The sequence below is a fragment of the Physeter macrocephalus genome, chromosome 9 (assembly GCF_002837175.3).
Source record: "Physeter macrocephalus isolate SW-GA chromosome 9, ASM283717v5, whole genome shotgun sequence".
Taxonomy (NCBI): domain Eukaryota; kingdom Metazoa; phylum Chordata; class Mammalia; order Artiodactyla; family Physeteridae; genus Physeter; species Physeter macrocephalus.
In genome coordinates this window covers 84,908,216-84,926,841 of record NC_041222.1, presented here as the reverse complement: position 1 = coordinate 84,926,841, position 18,626 = coordinate 84,908,216, and the positions used below count along the sequence as shown (strand labels likewise).

The 18,626-nt window shown below is 38.2% G+C and overlaps 1 long non-coding RNA gene across 3 annotated transcripts in view; it reads right to left on the bottom strand.

Moving 5' to 3' along the window:
* Positions 1-11,649: 11,649 nt before the first annotated feature.
* The window catches only part of LOC112062534 (uncharacterized), a 30,483-nt gene continuing 23,506 nt past the window's right edge, over positions 11,650-18,626 (bottom strand). For all 3 annotated transcript variants that reach the window (XR_002890781.3, XR_003681308.2, XR_002890782.2), the window contains exons 2-3: positions 12,982-13,076; positions 11,650-12,884 (exon numbers count right to left, since the gene is read on the bottom strand). This is a non-coding gene — a long non-coding RNA (uncharacterized lncRNA). The remainder of the gene's footprint in view (positions 12,885-12,981; positions 13,077-18,626) is intronic.

Here is an 18,626-nt window from a genome sequence, read left to right as displayed (position 1 = left end):
TGGGAGGGAGGGAGATGCAAGAGGGAAGAGATATGGGAACATATGTATATGTATAACTGATTCACTTTGTTGTAAAGCAGAAACTAACACACCATTGTAAAACAGTTATACTCCAATAAAGATGTTAAAAAAAAAAATCCCTGCCAATACCATCCTATGACTAACTCCAACCCCCAGAACTACCCTAACAACCCCTGTCCCATTCTGAGGTCTTTATGGTGTATGTTCTCCCTTACTGCAGAGTAATAAATCTGACTTTGACTACAGGGTAATGGCTTTATCAATTGTATTAATTATAAATTTAAACCTGAAAAAGAAATACTGTTGTCTCAATAAACTGAAAAAGGTGACAATTCCTTGAAACAGGGGAAGAGGACAGTTAATGGAAGACATGGCCACAGACAATAGCACACAGCCCTGACCCAAGGCAAGAGAATTCTGCCTCAGTCAGTGAGAACCAGAAGAAAGGTTTTCTTGCCCTGTGGTGATGAAGCCAAAAACAGGAGTAGCCCAGGCAGAACAAATAGGGAAACTGGGGAAGAACTTCATCAAAATTAAAAACATTTGTTCATTGAAAGACACTAATAAGACAATGAATAGGCCACAGACAGAAATTACTTACAAAACATATATCCAACAAAAGAGCTGTATGTATAAAGATATAACTTGATAATAAGAAGACAAGCCACTCAATTTAAAAATAGGCAAAAGATTTGAACAGGCACTTCAACAAAGAATGTATAAAAACAGCAAATAAGCCCATAGACAACATGTAGCATCAGTCAAATGTAAATTTAAACTGCAATGAGACGCCACTACACACATACTAGAATAGCTAAAATGAAAAAGATAACCTGTACCAAGTATTAGTGAGGGTGTAGAGCAACTGGAACTCTCATTGCTGGTGGCAATACAAAATGGTACAGTTACTTTGGAAAACAGTATGGCAGTTTCTTATAAAGTTAACTATTCACTTAACATATGACCCAGAAATTCCACTCCTAGGTATGTACCTAGGAGAACTGAAAGCTTAAAGACTTGTACTTGAATGTTCATAAAAAGCTTTATAGCTGCAAATTGGAAACAACCCAAATGTCCATCTACTGGTGAATGGTTAAATTGTAATGTATCCATAGAATAGAATAGTACTTAATAAAAAGTACTACCTTGATATATGAAGCATAAGAATATGGATGAATCACATAATCCATACGCTAAATGAAAGAATCCAGACAGAAAAGATTACATTCTATATTGTTCCATTCATATGATATTTTGGAAAAGGCCATCTTATAAGGCAGAAAACAGATCAGTAGTTGTCAGAAGCTGGGGTGGTGGTGAGGGGATTAACTGCAAAGGGCCAAAAGGGAACTTTATGGGGCGGTAGAAATGTTCTATATCATGATAGTGCTTGTGGTTACATAACTATACATTTTTCAAAACTCATCAAATTGTGCAGTTAAAATAGTGAACTTATTATATGTAGATTATTATCTAAATAAAGCTAATTTTTTTAAAAAAGCTATTACTTATCTATCAAAATTTTAGATGCACATATATTTGGGCCCAATAATTTCAAGAAACTTATTCTACTGATATACTTGCACATGTAGAATAATTGTGTACAGGGTTATCATGGCATTGCTTGTATGCTTCACTAAATGGGAATGGGGTAGTTAGGGGGCAGGGATGGAAGGGAGACTGCTTTTGTATTTATCAGATTTTGAATTATTGGATGTATTCATTACTTAGGGGGAAAAAAAAGAGGAAAAAAAAGTACTTTTTAAAGTGGCTTTCATGGTCCATGTGAGAGATTCTGGAGGCCTGGCCAAGAGTCTCCTTACCTCAGGGCAACTGTTTATCATGTGGCCCCACGCAGGTCATTCTTTTCTCCATCTGTGAAATGCCTCCTTGTTCCTAGAACCTTCTCACTTCTCTGCTATCATCCTTGGTGTTTCCAAATCCCAAAGCATTGCAAGAGACTTCTCTTCTGGGACTTTGCACCCTCTGAAGGTTGGTTCTTTCTGACCACCTTTTCTCTCACTGGGATTAAGGCACTCCGGAGGAAGGAAGCATGTAATTTCTGTGTCTTTGGTGTCAGCACAGGGCCTGGCCCAGTGGGTGCTCAGGGTGCTATTTGATGACATAACCACCAGATGGCAGCATGGCTCTGTTTCCTGAAGGTCGAGTCCCGCTAGATCTGTCCTGTATGGCTATTGAGCACTTGGAATGTGGCTAGTCATAATTAAGATTGTTTTTCATGTAAAACACACATGGGAGTTTGAAGACTTAGTATGAAAAAAGAATAATTTATCTCAATAAATATTTTTATATTGGTTACATGTTGAAACGATATTTTAGATATACTGGGTTAAATAAATATATTAGCATTTTCATATTTTTTCATTCTTTTTAATGTGACTACTAGAAAATTTAAACTTATGCATGTGGTCCACATTATATTTCTACTGGACAGTGCTGTGCTAGACCCTCTGTAAAATCTCCCAACAGAATTGTCAGAGTCAAGACGGAGAGCCACGTGGCACATAGATGTCACAGAATTGCTTCACCATCATAGTAGGGTTGGTCCCAGAGGTCCAGGCCACAGTAAGGCCTTGAGAGCAACAAGGAGCTTCTCTGACCATCCTGACTGCTCTCTCCTCCACTGGGTCTCATAGGGAATCCGTGTGGGAGAAGGCAGACCCCACCCGGCTCTGGCAGCGCCAGACGATATGCAGCACTTGACCTGTATTCTCTCACTGACCCCTCACATCAAAACAATTTCAGTGAAGAAACAGGATCAGAGAAGTGGATGGACATGCCCAAGTTCCTCAGCCATTGACTCCTAGAGCTGTAATTAGACATCACTTGATGCAAACTGTGTCTTCCTCTGCATCACATTGCTGTCCTCGTGAGCATTGTCCTTCCACGTGCTCACTACTCTGTTGGAAACCTGGACTACTAGTCATCTCTGTTCTGTTCTGTTCATGGATCGCCTGTGTGTTCTTGAAGGCAAACACTGAGTGCCCTACCCTGCAGGTTATGCCCACACACAAGGACAGCTTTCTTGTGTCCTCAGACACACTGTGAATGGAAAGTGCTAGAGGGAAGACTGTCCCAAGGGAAGGCCAGGGCAGAAGAATTTAATGGGGGCTGGCTTCATGCCAGACCCTGTGCTATACACTTTTCTTACATTATCTCATTTACACCACATAATAACCCTCCAAAGTAGGTGCTCTTTCTCCCAATTCACAGTTGAGGAAACGAAGGCACAGAGAGATTTCAATGTGGACAAGCAGATGTTGAGATTTTGTGGTCATATTTTATGTTTTTTCTCAGAACTTCAAGCTGTTGTGTCTCAGCAGTATGAGGCTATAAAGAGTACCCTTCTGATGGTGGGTGAGGCTGGGCCTTTCAGAGGCTGCCAGGGGAACAAAGTGGGAGAAGAGCCCTGAGAGTCTACTCCAGACTGACCTCTGAAATAGTTGGCGTGAAACCAGGAGCAAGAAGCCCCGCAGGGAGTGCAGATTGCCATGTCTTTACCTCTCAAACCAATTTTATGGATTCCCCATCACCTACTGAACAAGAATTAGGCAGCTTATACCTGTGCTCATGGTCCAAACAGTCCATCTGTGGATGTTACTCCAGCCTCACCTTGCATGGTGCACATCTTTCATGCACCCAATAGCCTGCTCTCTGCTTCCCATACATGCCACCTTCCTTACCTGTCCCTTGGTCTTCACCCCCATCATTTTTCCTCTGGAAATGCCCTCTCCCATACAACCTACAATAGCCCTCTATATCTTTGCCTGTCCTCAGCTTACCCATTGTTCAAGACACAGCCAGAGCGCTTGTGAGCTAAAACATAGCAATAAGGCATGCTTAACAGGTAAGTTTTATCCACAACTGTCAAGAACCTTGAATGCTGGGAAAATTCATCTGGAGATATGAAGAGAGTTCATGGCATTGAGTGGCAAATAAAAGTTTTAGGGCAAGGGTAAGACCTTAAAAGTATGTTTATTTGGAATATGTAACAAAGATGAGGTGGAGAGCACAGAAAAGCTATTCGGAGACCACATAACTCCGTGTTTGAAATGATGCCTTTGGCATCACCAACTTGGGCTTCAGGCTAGCCCAGATGCAAACTGACTACATGGCCTTGGGGAACTTACTTCCAGTATGCCAGGCACACATCACAAACATGGCATTTAATTCTTACAACAACTCTATGAGATTATATGCTACTTTTATCCCCAGTTTACTAACAAAGAAACTGAGGCTTTGGGATATTACACTATTTCTCTAACTTCACACAGCTGGTAAGAGTTGGAGTCAGGAATCCATAGAACATATGTGTAATAAGGATAGCACAGTTGCCTAAAGTGCTCAGGTAGGGTAGCTATCACGTGGTAAGCTCCTGCTGAGAAATGATGGGCCCAAACCAGAAAGTGGAAGTACCAATGGAGAGAAGACCTGGGTTCCATAGATAATGAGGTAGTGGAAAAAACAAAACTTTAGGTACTTCCCTGGTGGTACAGTGGATAAGACTCCATGCTCCCAGTGCAAGGGGCCTGGGTTCAATCCCTGGTCAGGGAACTAGATCCCACATGCATGCCACAACTAAGAGTTCGCATGCCACAACTCAGGAGCCCATGTGCCACAACTAAGGAGCTGGCCAGCTGCAACTAAGGAGCCCACGAGCCACAACTAAGGAGCCCGCCTGCTGTATCTAAGACCCGGCACAACCAAATTAGTAATAACATATGCATATTGATTGTACATGTTACAGAGCTCATTCACATCCATTATTCCAGAAGACTCTCCCAAGAGACTTGTGAGCAGATACAGCAGGGAATTTTACCCCCATTTTGCAAGTAAAGAAATGGAGGCATTTCTAGTAGAGGGCAGTTTCTGCATAACATCTTCCCAGTGTTTTCCCACTGCAGTGTTAGGACACTGGGCGTTAAAATGAGGTGAACCAGACTCTACTCAGCTTAAGCAAAAATGGAAATTCAAGGATGATGGGGCAGGAGTGCCACTGGACCTCAGAGACAACTGGAAATGGAACTTAAAAGACATTAGGAACTTCCACTCCTGCTTAGGACATAGAAAGTCACAGGGAAATGTCTCTTACCCAAAAAACCAATCAACAAAAACAAAGGCAGATGATCTATAAAATCATAGTATCAAAAAAAGATTGCTTAACCCATCAGAAATCTGAGGTCACCAAGAAAACTACTAAGCAAAAATACAAAAGGTGACAGACCCCTCTTGAAAAAAAGGCACCCCAGTTAATTTTATCATTGAAAGAGCAGCAGGAGGGAGAGGGGGGTGCCACAGACAGGGATAAGAATTTTTGAAGGCCAAATGTGAGCTAGTTTGAGGGCTTAGAATCTTTAGTAGCCCCAGATATAAGGGGAGCTTATATAGAGAGACACTGCTAAAAATTGGGGACAAAAAGGAAAACAAAGAGAAACCCAACAGGAATTCCTGGGCCTTATACTGAGTATGAGGTAGTGGTGGTCTACAGCTGGGAGAAGGATAGGGGAGCTGAGAGAGAACTTGCTGAGGTGTGGGCAAGCAGTGTCTGCTGAAGTCTGGGGCAGAGGAGGAGAACTGAGGGAACTCTAAGTCTTTTGGGTCTTAGAATTAACACAGGCAATGGCAGTCTATGTTAGTCATCCCCAAGAGAGGAAAGATTCTTGATCCAGAGAGGGCCCCAATATGGGAATTACCAGACAGGAACTTTAAAATAACTGTGATGAGCATTTTAAAGGAAATAGTGGACAGGAGGGACAACATGAATAGTGGAGAATTTTAGCATACAGATGAAAATTATCCCTTTTTTCAAAAAGAGTCAATGAAATGCTAGAAATGAAAAATATATCAGAGGAGAAGTCTTTCAGTAGACTTCCCAGTAAGACAACAGAGGAAAGAATCAAACTTAAGACAGGTCAATAGAAAATATTCAAACTGAAACACAAAAAGTAAAGAGTGAAAAAAAAAACATGTTAAAAAAGGATTTTTTAAAAATGAATGCCTCATAACCAAAGGGTCCCAGAAATGCAAGATTCACTTAACATTTGAAAATCAATCAATGTAAAGCCCCATATTAACAAGCTAAAAGAGAAAAAAAAGATTATTTAAATAGACACAGAAAAGCATTTCACAAAATGCAATCCATTCCTAATTTGTAAAAATTCTCAGCAAACTATGAATAAAATGGAACCTCCTCCACCTGTGAAACATATAATCGACATTATAGTGAATTAAAGCTTTTCAACAAATGTCAGAAATGAGACAAGGATGTCTACCCTCACCACCTTTATTCAATAGTGAATTGGAGCCCACTGGAATAAGTGCAAAAAGGTAAATAAAAGGCATCCAGAATGGAAAGTAAAAATGTCTTTATTCACAATGGGATGATCTCCTATGTAGAAAATCCAATGATTAGTTCTGATGAAGCTAAAATGTCTAGCAACTTGCAGAAAACAAGATTTTTTAAATTGTGTTTTTATAAAGAATAACCAGAAATTGAAACCTGAAAGATTATATTTACAAAATCATCAAAAATATGAAATTCTGAGGGATAAACATGACAAAAGATTTACAAGATTTTAAAAGTACAAAACATCACTGAGAGGTATTTTTAAAGACATTAAAAAAAGACCTTGTTCATGCATAGGAAGACACAACCACCTGTTTGTTCTCTACATCTATGACTCTGCTTCTATTTAGTTATGTTTGTTCATTTGTTTTGCTTTTTAGATTCCACACATAAGTGAAACCATACAGTATTTGTCTTTCTGTCTGACTTGTTACACTTAGCGTAATAACCCCTAGGTCCATCCATGTTGTCACAAATGGCAGTACTTCCTCCTTTTTAGGGCTAATATTCCATTATACCATATATATATATATATATATATATATATATATATATGGTATACTATATATATATATCTCACATCTTTATCCATTCATCCACTGATGGACATTTAGGTTGCTTCCATATCTTGGCTTTTGTAAGTAATGCTACAATGAACATATGGGTCTTATATCTTTTCAAATTAGTGTTTTTGTCAGACAAATACCCAGAAGTGGAATTGCTGGATCATAGAATAGTTCTATTTTTTAATTTTTTGAGGAATCTCCATACTGTTTTTCATAGTGGCTGTATGAATTTACATTCTCACTAACAGTGCATGAAGGTACCCTTTTGTCCACATCCTTGCCAACACTTGTTATTTCTTGACTTTTTGAAAATAGCAATTCTGACAGGTGTGATGTGATATCTCATTGTGATTTTGATTTGCATTTGAATTTTCCTGATGATGAGTGATGCTGATAGCTGTTGACTGTGTGTCTTCTTCAGAAAAATGTCTATTCAGATCTTCTGCCCGTTTTTTAACTGGGTTGTTTATTTTTTGATGTTGAGTTTACAAGTTATTTGTATATTTTGGATATTAACCCTATATTGGATGTATCATTTGCAAATATCTTCTCCCATTCAGTAGGTGGCCTTTTCATTTTGTTGATAGTTTCCTTTGCTGTGTGAAAGCTTTTTAGTTTGAAGAAGTCCCATTTGTTTATTTTTGCTTTTGTTTCCCTTGCCTGCAGAAACATATCCAAAAAAATATTGCTAAGACTGATATCAAAGAACTTATTGCCTACGTTTTCTTCTAGCAGTTTTCTGGTTTCAGGTCTTACATTTAAGTCTTTAACACACACACACACACACACACACACACACATACACAAAGTCCATCTTGTCTTGTGTCATATAAGGCCAGTATTTCCTTATTGATTTTCTGTCTGGATGATCGGTCCATTAATGTAAGTGGGGTTTTAAAGGCCTCTTCTATTATTGGGCTACTGTCAATTTCTCCCTTTATGTCTGTTTATATTGCCTTATGTATTTAAGTTGTCCTATGTTGGGTGCATTTATATTTACAATCTCTATATCTTCCTGGATTCGTCCTTTGATCATTATGTAATATCCTTGTCTCTTGTAACAGTCTTTGTTTTAAAGTCTATTTTGTCTGATATAACTATTTCTACCCCATTTTCCTTTTGAATTCCATTTGCATAAAAAATCTTTTTCCATCTCCTCACTTTCAGTCTGTGTGTCTCTCTAGATCTAAAGTGAATCTCTTGTAGGCAGCATATATACGGGTCTTGTTTTTGTATGCATTCAGCCACTCTAAATCTTTTGGTTCATTTACATTTAAAGTAATTATTGATAAGTTATGTACTTATTGCCATTTTGTTAATTGTTTTTGGTTTGTTTTTGTAGTTCTTTTTTGTTCCTCCCTTCTTTTACTATCTTCCTTTATGATTGATGACTATCTTTAGTGTTATGTTTGGATTTCTTGCTCTTTTTTGTGTGTATATCTATTATAGATTTTTGGTTTGTGATTACCATGAGGTTTATATACAGCAATCTATACATTTATGTGATTATTTTAAGTTGGTGATCTCTTAAGTCAAACTCATTTTAACAACCTTGTGTTTTTAACTTGCCCTCCATGTTTACTGTTTTTGACATTATATTTTACATCTTTTTGTTTTGTGTTTCCCTTAACTAGTTACTGTGAAAATAGATGATTTTACTACTTTTGTCTTTTAACCTTCCTGCTAGCTTTATAACTGGTTAGTCTACTACCATTGCTATATATTTACCGGCCTTTTCTTTTATGCTTAGAGAAGTCCCTTCAACATTTCTTGTAAAGCTGGTTTTGTCGTGCTGAACTCTTTTAGCTTTGCCTGTCTGTAAACTATTTTATCTCTCCTTCAAATCTGAATGATAGACTTATTGGATAGAGTATTCTTGAGTGTAGTTTTTTCTCTTTTATCATTTTAAATATGTCATGCCATTCCCTCTGCCCTGCAGAGTTTCTGCTGAAAAATCAGCTGATAGCCTTATGGGAGTTCCCTTTTACATAACTTGTTACTCTTCCTTGCTGCTTTTAATATTGTCTTTGCCTTTACTTTTTGCCATTTTGATTACAATGTGTTTTGGTGTGGTCCCTTTTGGGTTGATCTTGTTTGGGACTCTCTTTGATTCCTGGACCTCGATGTCTGTTATCTTTCCCAGATTAGGGAAGTTTTCAGCTATTATATCTTCAAATATGTCCTCTTCTCCTTCTGGGACCCCTATAATGCAAATGTTAGTATACTTTATGTCACCCCAGATGCCCTCATTTTTTTAAATTCTTTTTTCTGTTCAGCTTCAGTAATTTCCACTACTCTGTCTTCCAGTTTGCTGATCCATTCCTCTGTATCACCTAATAGACTGTTGATTCCTTCTATTGGGACCCCAGAGGTCCTAGGGTTAGTGCAGGCCCACTGGTATGCAGGGCCGGGTCCTGGGGCAGCTGGGGGCTCAGGGGATTCTAAGGCAGCTGGTCTGCTGGTGAGTGGGGCTGTGTCCCCATCCAGTTCACTGCTTGACCTGGGGTGTCCCTGGACTGGAGCCCACTGGCTGGTGGGTGGAATCAGATCTTGTCACTAATAAGCCAGAGGAAGGATTCCAAAATGGAGCTCACCAGCACCAGAGTACTCATGGTAGGATGAGCTCCCCTAATGGATTCTTCCAGCATCTATGTCCCCATGGTGAGTCCCAATTGCCTCCTGGCTCTCCAAAATCAGCAGGTGTGTCTGACCCAGGCTCCTTTTAAATTACTGCTTCTGCCCTGAGTCCCAGAGCATGTGAGATTTTCTGTGTGCCTTTTAGTGGAGTCTCTATTTCCTTCAGCCCTCTGGGTCTTCCAAAAGTAAGCTCCACTTGCCTTTAAAGCCAAACGTTCTGGGAGCTCATCTTGGTGCATGACCCCTAGCCTGGAAAGCCCAGTGTAGGGCTCAGATTCTTCACTCCTTGGGGAGAACCTCTGCAACTGTAATTATCCTCCCATTTGTGGGTCACCCACCCATGGTATGGGTCTTGACTATACCCCTCCTATCCATCTTATTGTGGTTCCTTCTTTATATCTTTAGTTGTACAAGATCTTTTCTGCTAGTCTTCAGGTCATCCTATGGATAGTTGCTCTATAAATAGTTGTAATTTTGGTGTTCCCATGGGAGAACATTAACTGAGGGTCTTTCTATTCTGCCATCTTGGCCAGTCTGCAAATTTTAAATTTTATATCAAATTTTAATATACACTTTATCAAATTTTAAATGCGTCATTTATTGTATGTCAATTATTCTTCAATAAAACTATTTAAAAAAAACTGGAACAGAGCTCAGAAGTATGTGAGACAATATCAAACAGTCTAACTTATGTGTTATTGGAGTATAAGAAGGATTAATGAGATGATATATTTGAAGATACGATGGCCATGATTTATCAAAATTAGTGAAATATATCTACCCATAATTCCAAGATGATCTGTGTACCCCAAGCAGGATAAATTCAAAGAAATCCACATATAGTCATATTCTGGTCAAAATTCTGAAAACCAAGATAATAACAAAATCCTGAAAGCAGTCAGAACAAAAGACAATCCATGTAGGAAACAGTGAAAAGAAAAATGGCTGACATGTAATCAGAAGCAATGACATCCACCAGACAATGGAACTATATCTGTAAAGTGATGAAAGAAAAAATTAACAGGTTACAATTCTGTATCTAGGGAAAATAGTCTTCAAAAATGAAGGCAAAATAAAGAAGAGAAATGAAAACAGGAAGAAACTCAATTCTGCAGAAAGAAATTTTAAAAACACCAAATAGAGTAAAATCTTTTTGAAAGACTGTTATGTCAGTTGGCTCTTCCAAGGAAGCAAATTATAAGATAGAGTTAGGAGTGTGAGAGGTTTATTGAGTGTGTTGTCTGTGAAAGATAAAAAGAGAGGTCAGAATTTTGCAGGGGAAGCCTTCAGAGTACAGTGTAAATTGAACATCTGAAAAAGGAATGGGGGAGGAAGCAGGATTTGGAAGGGAGATCTGTTAAATTTCAGACAACCCAATAGGGAGCTCCATAGCAAAGAAAGCCCATTAGAAGAGCACTGTACTTGTTGAAATGGTCATACTCTGGCAAGCCTGCCATTCTTATTCATTTGCTGGGGACTGCCTGAGAACTCATGACCTTAATTCTAAAGCTGAGGGAGATTCTGAAGGCACTATAACTGGAGGCTCTCAGGTAACTGCACTTCTCATAGCTAACAGTGAGGTTTTTTTTCTTAAAGGGAGCTCTGAGCAGCACACTTCCATGGGTGCCTCAACTGTTTAAAGTAAAAATCACAATACAATGTGGGGGTTTTAGTGTATAGAAAAGTAAGATATACTTCAACAAGAGCACAAGGTATGGGTAGCAAATTGGAAGTACACTGTTGTAAAGTTCTTACACTGCCCATGCAGTAGTATAATACATTTTAATGGTAGACAACGATAAGTTACAGATGCATATTGTAATCTCCAGAGCAGTGGTTCCTAAATGTTTTCATTTCAGGACTTCTTTAGACACTTAAAAATATTGAAGACACCAACAGACTTCTATTAGGTGGGTTAAATGTATCAATATTTACCATATTAGGAATTAAAACTGAGAACAAAATATTTATTTTAAAATAGTAATAATCATTTTATCATTTAAGATAAATAACATTTTATTAAAAATAACTATTTTTCAAAACAACAGAAATGGGGAAAAGAGTGGCATTGTTTTACATTTTTTGCAAATCTCTTTAATGTCTGACTTATTAGAAGACAAGTAGATTCTCCTATCTGCATCCTCATTCAGTCTGTGGTGATGCACTTTTCTGGTTGAGGTGTATGAAGAAAATCCAGCCTCATGTCAACACATCATTGGAATAGGGGTGCTGCGTTTTAATAGTTCTTTTAGATAATTATGGATATGCTGCTTTGATACTGCACCAAAATTCAACAACTGGTCTTCTTAAAGGTTAGTTGCGGTGTGCAATCTAAATACCTATCAATAAATTCTCATACCATTATATTAAAATCCCTTAGCCTATTTTTTGCATAATGAATAAATCTTTTACTCATAGATTATGCATGTTACATTGTGCATTGGTCACTTGGAAAATACTGGTTCACTGAGATATGCAGGTCTTTCAAATGTTAACACATTCTATTATATAATATCAAAAATATTATTAATATCACCACTGATCTCATCAGAAACATTTTTAAATATTGAGAAGCTGACAAACTCTCACTGGCATTTACAATTATAAATTACAAATTCACTTGAAAGCTTAAATTTTATCATTGGTAACAAATACTGTCATAAGTGGTTGGCTCATTTTATTTGTTTTGAGAAAATGTCTATCGATACCCAGGTCTGAATATTTTTATTTTATCTGTCAGTAGTTCTTTCAAGGAAAAGTGGTTTCCCATGAAAAAAAGCAGCAACTTCAGGTCACAAATTCAAACAATTGCTCAAATGCTTTTGCATATTCCTATTTTGTCACACAGAATATTAAAGTCATTACTAAAGGGTGAAGATTTCCATAAAATTAATAAATTTTACTTCAAGAAAGAGAATCTTAAGTGAAACTGACTTTTAAAAAAAACTTTGAGTGTGTCAGTAAAGAATGACTACTAGTACACTGGTGCCACTGCCCTGATTCATGCTAAATGGGCCAATAGTTTTACTTATTGCTTTTGCACCATCTTTTGCAAAGATTAACACATTTAAAGAGGCAAATAGCATCTGAAATATTATAAAAATAATTTTGATATTTTGGACACCTTGAAAGGATCCTAGGGCCCTCCTAGGTCCCCCAGGAAGTCCACAAACCACAGTTTGAGAACTGCTACTTGTCAAGTGATCAGGCAATGAGCCACTTTTTAGTTGTGGTTCTCCCAAGTGTCCGTATTTGAAGATCTTTTCTCTGAGACAGTTTCTACAATCTTCTGCCTTTAGGGGATAGGAAGGAGATAAAAATTAGCCCAGCAACAGAAGTTCTGTGAAAATGAAGAGGCTAATGGTTTCACATTCAATATTTAGACTTTACCTAAGTCGACTGTTTTCTTTCCAGCATATCATTCCCAGCTGGTGACTGTAAGTCACATCCCCTCTTCTTCAACTTCTCCAGAGAATTTCATCTGTCTGCATGGGTGGAATAAAGGAAATCTGGGTTGGGCCATGCTGTGTTCATATTTAAACAATCTGTCCTCATTTCTCCCTCATATTTCATGGTGCCTGGTACTCCAGTTTATCAACTTTTCTAGCCAAAGAACATTAAACAACTCATATAATGAAATGTCAGGGTACACATGAATTTTCTGGGGTCAAGGTCAGAGCTGATACTCTACTCTATTTCTGACACCCTGTTGGCCACCTTTAGAGCCACTGGATGGCCATTATGTGTATGTGGCCTGTATCTACACATAATCTTCCTCTGCTTTTCATGACTTCAGGTCTGAGGTGGATGCTGTGACACATCACCTAGATCCTTCTTCAGGAATGAAGAATCATTATCCCAGCTGCTGGGAGTGTTGCTGGTAGGCAGCACCCAGCTGTCAGACCCATTTGGGGATTGCCTCAGCTGTAGATAGCCAGTTCACACAAGGTACATTGCTTTCACAGAGTGATTGCAACCAAGCAAATGCTCTATCAAGAAAAAGCTACATTCAAATGGTAGGAAATTTTATGGCCTTTTTACCCACCCTCACTCCACTTTCTCCCAGGTGTGGCATGGTTGAGAGGAAGTAACCCAATTCCCAGTTCCCTCCCTCAGGTCAGAAGGACTAGTCTGTGGGATACCCGAGGAACTGATTTCTGTTGCACTTGACTCCAGAGTTCCAACAGGGAACAACAGCATAGCTCAGATCTCAGATTGGCAGAAGTCACTGAAGGAAGTGGAAAGCACAACAGCACATGAAAACGGCAAGGGGATCACTGACCCATGGATGCCTGGGTCATGCAAGGCCCTGAGAAGCAGTCGTAAGATTCTCCGAGAAGATAACACACTTAACAGCAGCCATGTATTCCAGGGAAATTGGAGGGAGGGGAATGCACACATATGGCACAAGCAAGATTCATGCCCAGGAAAAGAAACCTGAGAAGATGTTAGCTTCATCCCAAGGCTGAGAATATACCCTGCCAATTACTGAAGGTATTGCATGCTAATCTGCAAAGACAAGGGGAGGTGGCTGTTTTCTCACATGCCGAATTTTCAACAAAAGATCATAAGGCATACACAGAAACAAGAAAAAGGGTCTATTCAAAGGAACAAAATAAATCTCCAAAAACTATCCTTGAATAAACACAGGCAACAGACTCACTAGACATCTTTAAAACAACTTACTTAAACATGCAAAAAAGCTAAAGGAAAACCTGGACAAAGAACTAAAGGAAATCAGCCAAATAATATATGAACAAAATAAGAATAACAACAAAGAGAGACAGTGTAGAAAGGAGCCAAAAAAAAAATTCTGGAGGTGACAATACAATAACTGAATTGAAAAATTCACTGGAGGGGTTCAACAGCAAACTCAAAAAGACAGAAGGAAGAATCAGTGAACTTGAAGACAGGTCATTTGAAATTGTTGAGTCTGAGGATCAAGAAGAACAAAAGAATGACAAAAAGTGAAGAGAAACTGAGGGATTTACAGGACACAATCAAAAGGACCAATATATACAATTATAGGAGTCCCAGAAGATGAGAGAGATTATTTGAAGAAATGATGGCTGAATACTTCTGAAATTTGAGGAAAGACAAAGCTCTACAAATTCCAGAAGCTCATCGGTGCTTTGTGACCACCTAGAGGGGTGGGATAGGGAGGGTGGGAGGGAGATGCAAAAGGGAGGGGATATGGGGATATATGTATACATATAGCTGATTCACTTTGTTATACAGCAGAAACTAACACAACATTGTCAAGCAATTATACGCCAATAAAGATGTTAAAAACAATTTAAAGCAAAAAAAAAACAAACAACAACAACAACAAAATTCTAGAAGCAGCAAATTCCAAGTAGGATAAATCTAAAGAGACCCATGCCAAGACATATAATGAAAAAACCAAACGCAAAAAGAGAATCTTGAAAGCAGCAAAAGTTACTCATCATGTGTAAGGGATCCCAGGAGGCAATGGAATGATACATTTAAAGTGCTGAAGAAAAGAAACTTGTCAACTGAGAACTTTATATCTGGTAAAACTGTCCTTCAAAAATAAGGGAGAGGGGCTTCCCTGGTGGCGCAGTGGTTACGAGTCCGCCTGCCGATGCAGGGGGCGCGGGTTCGTGCCCCAGCCCGGGAGGATCCCGCGTGCCACGGAGCGGCTGGGCCCGTGGGCCATGGCTGCTGGGCCTGCACATCCGGAGCCTGTGCTCCACAACGGGAGAGGCCATAGCAGTGAGAGGCCCGCGTACCACAAAAAAAAAAAAAAAAAAAAGGGAGAAAGACAAAAAGCTGAGGGAGTTCATTACCACTAGATCTGCCCTGCAAGTAATGTTCAAATAAGTCCTTCAAGTTGAAATGGAAGGACAGTAGACTTGAAACTGTAAAATTCCTAGAATTAAACACAGGGGAAAAGATATTTGACATCAACCTTGGCCATTATTTTTATTTTTTTGGATATGACACCAAACTCACAAGCAACTAAAGCAAAAATCAACAAGTGGGACTACATACATCAAACTTAAAAGCTTCTGCAAAAGAAACAGTCAACAAAAATGAAAAGGCAAGCTACAGGATGGGAGAAAATGTCTGCAAACCATATATCTCATAAGGGATTAATATTCATAGGGGGTAAATACATATAGAACTCAATAGCAGAAAGCAAATAATTTGATTAAAAAATGGACAGAGGACTTCAATAAACTTTCTTCCAAAGAAGACATACAAATGGCCAACAAGTACACAAAAAGGTGCTCAACATCACTAATCACCAGGAAAAGGCAAGTTAAAACCACAATGAGATACCGCCTCACATCTGTTAGAATGGCTATCAAAAAAAAAAAGAGAGAGAGAACAAATGCAGATGAGAATGTGGAGAAAAGGGAACCCTTGTGCACTGCTGGTGTAAAAGTAAATTGGTGCAGCCACTGTGGAAACAGTATAAATATTCCTCAAAATTTTTTTAAAAAGAACTACAATGTGATTCAAAACTCTCATTTCTGGGTATATATCCAAAAGAGATGAAATCAGTATCTCGAAGAGATATCTGCACTCATGTTCATTGCAGCATTATTCACAATAGCCAAGACATGGAAAAAACCTAAGTGTCTATTGACAGATGAACGAATAAAGAAAATAAAGAGACACACACAGAGAGGAATATTATTCAGTCATTAAAAAGAAGGAAACCCTGCCATTTGCCACAACATGGATGGACCTTGAGGGCATTATGCTGAGTGAGATAAGCCAAAGGCACATACTGTATGATCTCACTTATATGTAGAATTTAAAAACCTGAACTCACAGAAGCAGAATGGTAGTTACCAGGGGTTGCAGGGGTGAGAGAAATGAAGACATATCAGTCAAAGGTGCAAATTTTCAGTGATAAGAGGCTTAAGTTCTGGGTATCTAATGTACAGCATGGTGACTATAGTTAGTAATACTGTATTGTATGCTTTAAAGTTGCATAGATTTAAAATATTCTCAAAATAACAACAAAAAAATGGTAATTATGTGAGGTGAAGGATGTGTTAACTAACTTTACTGTGGTAAACATTTTGAAATATATACATGTATCAAATTATCATATGGTACACTTTAAATATAAACAATGTTGCATGTCAATTATATCTCAATAAAGTTGGGGATGGGGGAACTACAATGAGATATCACCTCACTCCTATTAGGATAGTGATTATCAAAAGCCAAGAGACAACAAGTGTTTGAGAGGATGTGGAGAAAAGGAAACCCTTGTATACTCTTGGTGGGAATGTAAATTGGTGCAGCCACTATGGAAAACAGTATGGACGTTCCTCAAAAAATTAAAAATAAAATTACGATGTGATACAGCAATCCCACTTCTAAGTACATACCCAAAGGAAATGAAACCAGGACTTGAAGAGATACCTGCACTCCCATTTTCACTGTAGCCTTATTCACAATATCCAAGATACAGAAATAATCTATGTCCAATGACAGAGGATGGATTAAAAAGAATGTGATATATACATGCAATGAACTATTATTCAGCTATGAGAGGGAAGAAAACACTGCCATTTGCAATAACATGGATGAACTTGGAGGACATTAAGTGAAAGAAGCTAGATACAGGAAGACAAGCTGGAAAAATAAAGGAATAAAAAGAAGTAAAGCCTCATATGTATGATGAATTGATTTTTCAATTAATGTGCCAGGCCAATTCAACTGGAAAAGGATAGTCTTTTCAACAAATGGTGCTGAAACAATTGGATAACCAAAAAGATAAATTTACACTTTTACCTCATACCATTCACAAAATTAAACTTAAAATGGATCACAAACATGAATGTTACAGCGACAATAAAACTTCTAGAAGAAAGCACAAGAGAAAATCTTCATGACCTTGGGTAAGGCAAAGACATGATCCATCAAAAAAAAAAGATTAATGAGACTTGATCAAAATTTAAAACTTTTGCACTTCAAAAGACACCATTAGGGGACTTCCCTGGTGGTCCAGTGGTTAAGACTCCACACTTCCACTGCACGGGGCGTGGTTTTGATCCCTGGCCAGGGAACTAAGATCCCACATGCTGCGTGTGGTGAAAAGTTAAAAAAAAAAGAAAAAGACACCATTGGGAAAATAAAAAGCCTCAGACTGAAAAAATATATTTGAAAGCATATCTGGTAAAGAACTTATACTCAGAATATAAAAACTTACAACTCAATTATATGAAGATAAACAAGCCAATGAAAAAATGATCAAAAGGTGTGAGTAAACATTTTACCAAAGATACAAGAATAGCTATAAGTCCATGAAAAGATGCTTAACATTATTAATCATTATGGAAATGCAAATTAAAAGTACAATGAGATACCACTAAACACCAACTAGAAAGGCTATAATCAAGCAGAAACAAATTATCAAGTGTTAATGAGGATGTAAAGAAACTAGAATATTCATATATTGCTGTTGGGAATGTAAAATGGTACAAACACTTCGGAAAACTGTTTGGCAGTTTCTTAGAAGGTTAAACATAAACTTATCATAGGACCCTGCAATTCTACTCCTCAGTATTTCTCCTAGAGAAATGAAAACAGATGTCCACAGAAAGATTTGTATATAAGTGCTTATAGCAGTATCAATCAAAAAACCCAAATCTAGAAAAAAATCCAATGCCCATCAATTAGTTAAAGGATAAACAAAATGTGATATATCCATACAACAGAATACTATGCAGCAATAAAAAGGAATAAACTATTCATATATGTTACACGATGAATGAACTTTAAAAATATGCTAAGTGAAAATAAAACCTTAAATTCCACTCCTACCCCATGCTCTCCCGCTTCTGTAAATAAGCAGTAGGCCTCATGTAATATTGTTCTCTGTTTCCCTTATATTCATTTTCTTTTTTTACAGCATTGAGAAGTCTTTAATTCTATTTTTTTTTTTTTTTTTTTTTTTTGGCGGTAGGGGGGCCTCTCACTGCTGTGGCCTCTCCCGTTGCGGAGCACAGGCTCCGGACGAGCAGGCTCAGCGGCCATGGCTCACGGGC